We start from the raw sequence: 8,281 nt of genomic DNA, 5'->3' as shown, positions 1-8,281 counted from the left end.
GTGTTTCCTATACTCATACTAAACATCAGCAGGTGTAAGAAACAAAACAACCTCAAACCAACCCTAAACCAATAAACAAATAAATAAATAGGAAAAAAGCGACATACGTGTTTCAGGCTTTTCCTTAATCGACCCATTTAGACCATGGGGAGGAGTACGGAGACACCAAAACAACTTTTTGGTTATTTGCCTGATACAAATAATTATTCACCCTAACTGGGTGAGCTATCAGTTAAGTGGGTGAATGGCCACTTGGGCTGCTAGCAATTCCGTTTCGTAGTGCAAACACTTTAAATATAAACATTTAAAACCAAATGCTAAAAATACCTAAAGGAACAGATAACTGTGCTATTTTACATAACAAAGCTGTAGTTCACAGGAGATACACAGTCTTTCTCTTTCTAGCCCAAATACACATCTCATTTGCAATATAACTCATTAAGTCAACACCGGTTTCTAGAGAGAGTGTTTCATTCAAATAATCTGCTATTCTCCAACAATTATTCTTTCATTTCAAATGCACATTAACCCAATACTGCTGAATTAAAAGCACATTCTCTCCGCATTTCAATTAACCAAGTTTTCCAGTTCTCTACAAGCCCCAACACATACCCCTTCACTTTCTCTTCCAGCTTTCTCCACTCTTGTCACCAGCTTTGTTACAAAACTTACGGTTTCTGCTCTAGGAATAATTTTTTATCATTGCTATGTACTAATTCTTCACTTTATTGGCTATTAAAATCTCTCCTCTTTTATCCTTTTCTTTCCAAACCTGTCTTCTGGCACCCGACTAGCACAATGACCCTTCTGGCCGCCCCCCGCCACCTTCCACGGCCTTCGGCATCCAGCCCCTTTGTGTGTCCAGAGGGCAGGATCTCTCTCAAGTCACCCTTCCACCTTCCACTGCCCACCCACCCTCATCCATGTTGCTGATCTGCCTCGCCTTCCACTCTGCTTCACGGACCCACAAGGTGTCACGTTTGCCACTGTGGCCTCCGCACCCTCACACGCACATCCACACCCACCCCCTGGCCAAGTAAGCTACCTACTGTGAGACCATCAGCTCTGACCCTGACACTCAATCACGTATTTTTCCATATGATCTGCTGGCAGAGGAGGAACCGGGGGGAGAAAAAACTAGTTTCCACTTGTAAAAGATCCCAGAAAGACAATCCTACCTTTCCCAGGATTTGGAGGAAAAGGACTTCCAAACTCCTGATGCTTTGGCTTTAAAGTGTGTGGCCCTGACATGCCTCCAGCCTGGGTGACCTGGAATCGTGGCTTCCCATTGGTGAGCACTTGTCTCCGGGGGCTCAAGGCGGGCAGACGGAGGGGGCTCTCGGCCATGCTGCTCTGAGGAGCCAGCCCTCCTCCCGAGGGCATCTTGAGATGCAGGCTGTTAGCAAGGCTTCCGATGGCAGAGCTCAACGTGCTGCCACAGGACGAGGGGCCAGGAGTCCCAGAGTGGGCTCGGATGGGAGGAATGTGTTGGCCACTGACCATCCCAGGCCCCTGCGGGCTTCCTGATGTCCGGTGGAGACTCATGCTGCATGACCTTCCATTCATTCTGGAAAAACCCGTGGCCAGGATGGTCAAGTATCCAATGGAACTAATGAGTCCTTTCAGGCAAAGTCCAATAAGTTATCCATGGTGTGGGTTATTAGCCTGTTTAAAAAAATAAATGCAGGCATTTTTAAAGGTAAAAATGAAAATAAGTCACAGTGAATTTTCAACCTGTGTAGCATTCACATAAGGCGGAAAAGAAGCACTCTTAGCAAAACAGCCCTTTATGCAAGGCAGGGTCATCCAATGCATGGTTCATTGGCAGGCACTCTCCCTTCCTGCATTCACGGTAGACGTGGGTTATGGATCACTGCGTTGTTGTGTTTACCACTGAGCCCTTCTCAATACAGGGCTCTTGGCAACTACAACCAATCAACTGGTGCCAGCTTACAGGATGAAACTTATTTTGCTCCCCAGAGGATCTGTCTATCCTAGTTCACTTCTGCTACAGTGAGTCTTAGGAAACCCAGAGCATCACCTCATGAGCTATGAGACCAATGCTTCAACGTTTCCAGGAAACAAACCAAAGATATGGCCTCTGAAAAGGATGTCAAACCACCTCTGATTTTTACTGTAAGAGCAAAGTTTTCACAGTCCCTGGATTTACAAAAGATAAAAATGTGGGCCTGGGATTCTCGCAAAGACGTCCTATGCCCATACATCCAAACACAGCAACATGATGATTCTGAGTTACGGGGATGGCAAAAGAATCGACCTCACCATACCCTCACCTTCTATGAAGGCCCTAGAAAAGGAAAAAGTCTGTGCAAAACACTTTATGGAAAGCATAACAAAAGAAGAGCCCTTCTAACGGTAAGTATGTCCACCATACTCCACATACAGTACATCAGCCATTCACCACCCCTTTCCTCAAGCAGCAAAGAGAGAACCAAGGACTGATAAGACCACAGGACGTCATTACGCATCTGTGCATCGTAAGGTCAGTGCTCTCTGCTTACAAATCTTTAGAAAAGGCCATTCCCTGCCTTGATCTGTAACAGCTCTCCGAAATGTACACAGACTCAATGAGGTGATTAAGTGTCACTACTCCAAATGAGTGACAGACACAGTCACCATCTGCATTCTTTTCCACAGACAGGATAGTCATGAAAAGGAGCCGAAGCTGAACAAATGCAGGAAACAGGACTGAGTGCAAAGCAGCAGTGGTCAGATATGCTCAACTGGATGATTCCTGCTTTTTCTATACGATCCACTCAGTGTCTTAGACAAGTATTTCCAACCAAATCCTAAATGAGTGGCTCCATTGGTCATCTAGGGCAGAACATCACATAGAGAAAACTCTCTACAAAGAGTTTTTTTTTTCTTTGATCCTTTTAGAAAATCAAAAATACTTGATTTTCAAGGCAAGCACTCTCTGTGCCCTCCGACTTATGTGTTCCCATATGTTGAAAAACTTCAAAAATTATTAACAATACAACATTTGGAAAGTTTTCCTCATCCTTACCAATTTTCTACCTTATGAAGAATTCCAGGGATGCCAGGGTGGCTCAGTCGGTTAAGTGTCCGACTTCAGCTCAGGTCATGATCTTATGGTTGGTGGGTTCGAGCCATACATTGGGCTCCGTGCTGACAGCTCAGAGCCCGCTTCCCGTCTTCTGTCCCCCCTCTCTCTGCCCCTCGCACACGTGCATTTCTCTCTCTCAAAAAATAAGTATTGAAAAAAAAAAAAAGAATTCTATTAGTCTAAGGCACCCAGGTGGCTCAGTTGTTAAGCGTCCAACTCTTCATTTCAGCTCAGGTCATGATCTCACAGTTCAAGAGATCAAGCCCCACATCAGGCTCTGTGCTGACAGTGTGGAGCCTGCTTGCAATCCCCTCTCTCTCTCTCTCTCTCTCTCTCTCTCTCTCAAAAATAAATAAACATTAGAAAAAAAGAATTCTGTCACATTTCATACTACCAAGCCAAGCATTCTTGAGAAATCCTCTGATATCTAACTCCCGCCCTTCCCTCCATTACAGTCCCCAAGAATGGACAAGTAAATCCAGCTTACCCAAACCTTATCATTTAAGTTGTTTTATGGAACAATAAGAAATGAACCCCGGTATCAAACTGGTTGTAAGATGTTGGTTTTTCACGTTGGAAAACTTCTAATGCGTTTTCTGCTGTGTCCATTTAAAAAGAACTCCAGTGTATTATCTTCTGGTCTATTGATTCCTGGGTTGATTATGAGCAAGAGTCATTTGATGTCTCTGTGCTTTGCCAAAGGATATTGGCCATCTATTCTCCACTAATTCATAAAATAGCGGGGGCGCCTGGGTGGCTCAGTCGGTTAAGCGTCCGACTTCGGCTCAGGTCACGATCTCACAGTCCGTGGGTTCGAGCCCCGTGTCGGGCTCTGTGCTGATATCTCGGAGCCCAGAGCCTGCTTCGGATTCTGTGTCTCCCTCTACTCTCTGCCCCTCCCCTGCTCATGCTCTGTCTCTGTCTCAAAAATAAATAAAAAACATTAAAAAATATATTTAAAAAAGTAGTGTTTTCTGAGTACTCTGAACCCTGCAGAAGAGAGCCCTCATTCAGTACCAACCTAAATAAATAAATCAAAGTATACATATGTTGTATTGGCAATTTGTTGAAAATACGGAATCATCCAACATGACTGGCATTGAGTCACTATGAGTCCATGTGACCAGTGTCTGAAGATTTGCAGACTATGCCCATTTCCAGGTTTTTAAAAATAAAGGAGTCATTTCTTTGGCAGCAATATCACACGCAAGCAGGAATTCTCATCAAATATCTGAATAAAAACACATAAGTAGGTGCTTAGTATTGGGTCAGATCATCAAAAAGGTCAGTGTGCAGGAAAAATAAAGCATTAAGAAGTTAATTAAGTATCAGACACTCATACTTGCCTGTCAACCTGGACTTTCATTTTATTTTATTTATAAACTGTGCCCCTGTTTTAAATCACTTTAGGTTGGAAGTAACAACAATAACAAAAAATGCACTTAAATTTTATTACCAGAAAAGCAACAGCCAGAAAGTAAAGTGGTTGATACCATAAAGAAACGCCAGTGGGGCAGTGGCTTATGAGCTGAGAAAACCAGCCTCAAGTCAAAAATAAACTGTATGTGAAAATATGCTTAATAATCCAGTTTTCACATTAATTATGCCAACAGATTTTTCAAGCATTAGAGACCAGAATTTAAAAATCAATTTTATCTACCGATACCATAAAACTTTATATACTTTTTAGCTAGGCCATATGTTCATTTATAATCCTAGGTCCACTTGGTAACAAAAAAGGAATGAACTGCTAACTTTTAAGAAAGACGCTTCCTCATTGAGTCAGAGTGGGGAAAAAAAAAAAAGCACTCAATTAGAAGGCAGGACACCAGAGTTCTACCTGTGGCACATCATTTATAACTTCTTTGGACTCAGAGCTTTCATCCATAAAATAAGGAAGTTGGTCATAATCACTGAGGTCTCTTGAAATTCTGATCTTCAAAATAATTAAGATAAGGAAGATGATCCAACATACCTACTGATGGGGCGCTTGGGTGACTCAGTTGGTTAAGCATCCAACTTGGGCTCAGGCCATGATCTCGTGGTTCATGAGTTCGAGCCCCACATCTGGCTCTCTGCTGTCAGCACAGAGCCCAGAGCCCACTTCGGATCTTCTGTCCCCCTCTCTGCCCCTGTCCTGCTTGCGCTCTCTCTCTGTCTGTCTCAAAATAAATAAACTTTAAAAGAAAATACCCACTTATAGAGATCAAGGATAAATATGTAGATTTTATACCTATGACGTTTAAACCGAGGGGACAGGGTAAACATGGAAGCAAAAATAATAATCTCCATCCACTCCATCAAAGCAAGAGCTCGTAGGAGGCTCGCACACCAGCAGTGTGCTGAAAGACAGCACTTAAAAGGCAACCTCGAAAAATGGTATCCGGATTAAGTTTGCCTACGCTTTGACGAAAAGTGAAATCATAACTCATCAGTATCAAAATCTAAGTGGCAGGATTCCACTGGTAGAGCATCCTTCTATTTAAAAACTTACTCAAGTTTCCCAGAATTACTTTTTCTTTCATCCTCTATCCAGTACCTTTCCCCAAGGTATCAACAGAAAAAAAAAAAAAAAAAAAAAAAAGAAGAGAAAGGAAAAGCAAGGAACATCCAAAAGTACAAATTTATGGTATTCTGAATCTGACATATTGATACATTTAGAGTTTTTAATACTCCATCGGTTCAAACAATAAAAATGTTCATTTTGTCAAATGAGTCAACGTGAGTTAATATATTCTTCCTTTGACCACTTTCAAACTCCTAAAACATCCTCCTTTAAGTCAGGTCTAAAAGGAAACTACTTAACTGCTAAGGAAACTCAGCCACAAAACCATTTAATGATTTCACTAGTTTTCTGGAAAAGCTATGACTTTGATCAAAATACAAAATCATGACTCTACCTTCTACCCAAGACTCTAGGCACTGCGGCTCACAGATTAAAAGATTCAACAAATGAAAAGCAATGTTAACTCATCCATTCAAGAGCATTCCAAAAACACGAGTTCCATAATGCCTATTTACAGCCAAGAGCCCTTTCTTAGTAAATATCATTAATAAACTCGTCTAGAGTCATAATTCATCTGATGAGCCAGTTAATTATTAATTTTCATACATCATTTCATTTCCTTAGGCTACATTTAGCCTTTGTTACATTTTCCATTCCTTATGCCACAAGCGTTATTCTTACCCCGCACAGAAAACCTGATAATGAGGCACAAAATACTGTCAGCAAACAAACTGCTCCTGAATTGGTTTCTTTATATACATCTAAGCCATCTAAAATAGGGGTTTTATTGATTCTTTTTATTCTTTTCCCTTCAGGTTAATGATTGTATAATTTCATTAACTGCTTTTTCAACGTCTCTGCCTTGATCATTAATAGACCCGAGCTATTCCCCTGCGCTTCTCCGGTTACAGCGTTTGTAGCCTGAAGAATATAGAAATGAAAAGCCTATTGACAGATAATATAAGTTATTCTCATGCACGGCTGCGGTGTGAAGCACATTTTGCTTCAATGGATCACAAGATCCATTTTGCAATTCAATCAAGGACAGATAGAGCTGAATGTTCTTAGATCCCAGGAGTTCATTTTAATAAGCAGAATGTACCTTGTCCTAACACAGGTGACTGACTCCTCAGAAAAGACTGTATAAACAAAAACCAATCGTGTAAGTCATTTTATTGGCAACAATATAAACACAGCTATATTAGATGAAACCAATAAATCAAAATTATTCTTGTCTCCAATTTTAACGAGAGGAGAGTGCAAACATGTGCCCGTGAACCTGGAGGATATTATAGAGGAAATGCCTTGGATGTGTACGATATCGTTTCTCTAAATTGGAAGGGAGGGTACTGAATTATGATAAAGTAACCCACAACAAGGGAGGGTTGACCATTTCTGTGGTTTTGTAACTTTATTCAGTGAGACCGACAGATTCACAGACTTCACAACAGAAGTTACACAGGAACAGAGGGGGATGTTTCCACATCAGTGAGACGTGGAACACAAACTTAGGGAGGTTACACCTCGTAACCACCACATATAAACCACACAGTCGTGCAGGCAATGCCAAGGTCTGATGTTGGTAATGCTAAGAATATTAACATATTTATTCTGAACACTAGGATGTACAGATATTACTCAAGCCACATAATCACCAATAAGATACAATCTTAAAAAAAATCAAAGCAGTGAAGCACTGAGTTCTAGCAATTAAAAAATATGAAGATAAACTACTGTTCCCTCCAGAGATTCAAGACCTTTCTGTCATTCAAGACCACTCAGAAAAGACAATATAATGAACATTATGGATCTCATCTAATAGGACCCCCGACTGTCTTATCTTTGGATTCATTTCAACCCGTACCTATCTAGAAATACACATATTCTAATTTTTCTATTTTTCTATGTTGTAAAAATTTCCTCAATGAACATCATCTTCCCTAAGTATGGTGTAAAATATCTGGCAGTACCCTTTTAAACTTAAATTAACGGCTAGGATATTCAAAATGCAGGTAGTAAATACAGACAAAGGTAAGAGAAAGGGGGAAGGAGGACGGACGTAGGAGAAAAAGAAATGATCAAGTCCAATTTAGAAATTTATTCTCTAAGTTAGTCAATCCTAACCTAAAAATCAAAGCAGAATTGAGAACCTTCCACATAAAACGAATAATTACAGGTTACTGAAAGAAATTCAGCACCTTCAGGAAAACACTACTGGAAGGCAACATTAAAAGTTCAGTAACCTCTCTTAGAATCCCTGCTCCTTACTTCAATCCATCTATATAACTCTCATACACCCTTAGCTCACTAAATGTCACTACTTTTAGTAGTCATTACCTACAAATGTTTCATTTACCTTGCCTCAATCATGAACTCATCGAGGAGTAGGGAAAGTTCTAGAAATCTGTGGCCCTACCACAAATGGCAAGGGAGAAGGGAATAACTAGGACTGTAAGAAATCGCACAAAATGAGAATGAACTTGGGAGCAAAAGGATTTTTTAAGACAAACATAGGTATGTTCAGGAAGGTAACCATGCCGTGGCCGTAAGTTTAACAAAGCACTAAAGTTTCTAAAGCAGCATTTTTCAAACTGGTGGCAGACTGATAGCAGGCCCTGCAATCAATTATTCAATACTGAAAGTGTTTTGTAATGAAACAGAACTGACTAGAATAAAAGAGAAACTAT

This window comes from Panthera pardus, unplaced genomic scaffold, assembly GCF_024362965.1.
Source record: "Panthera pardus isolate Hobbes unplaced genomic scaffold, ASM2436296v1 HiC_scaffold_20, whole genome shotgun sequence".
Lineage (NCBI taxonomy): Eukaryota > Metazoa > Chordata > Mammalia > Carnivora > Felidae > Panthera > Panthera pardus.
This window is presented reverse-complemented; position numbering follows the sequence as displayed.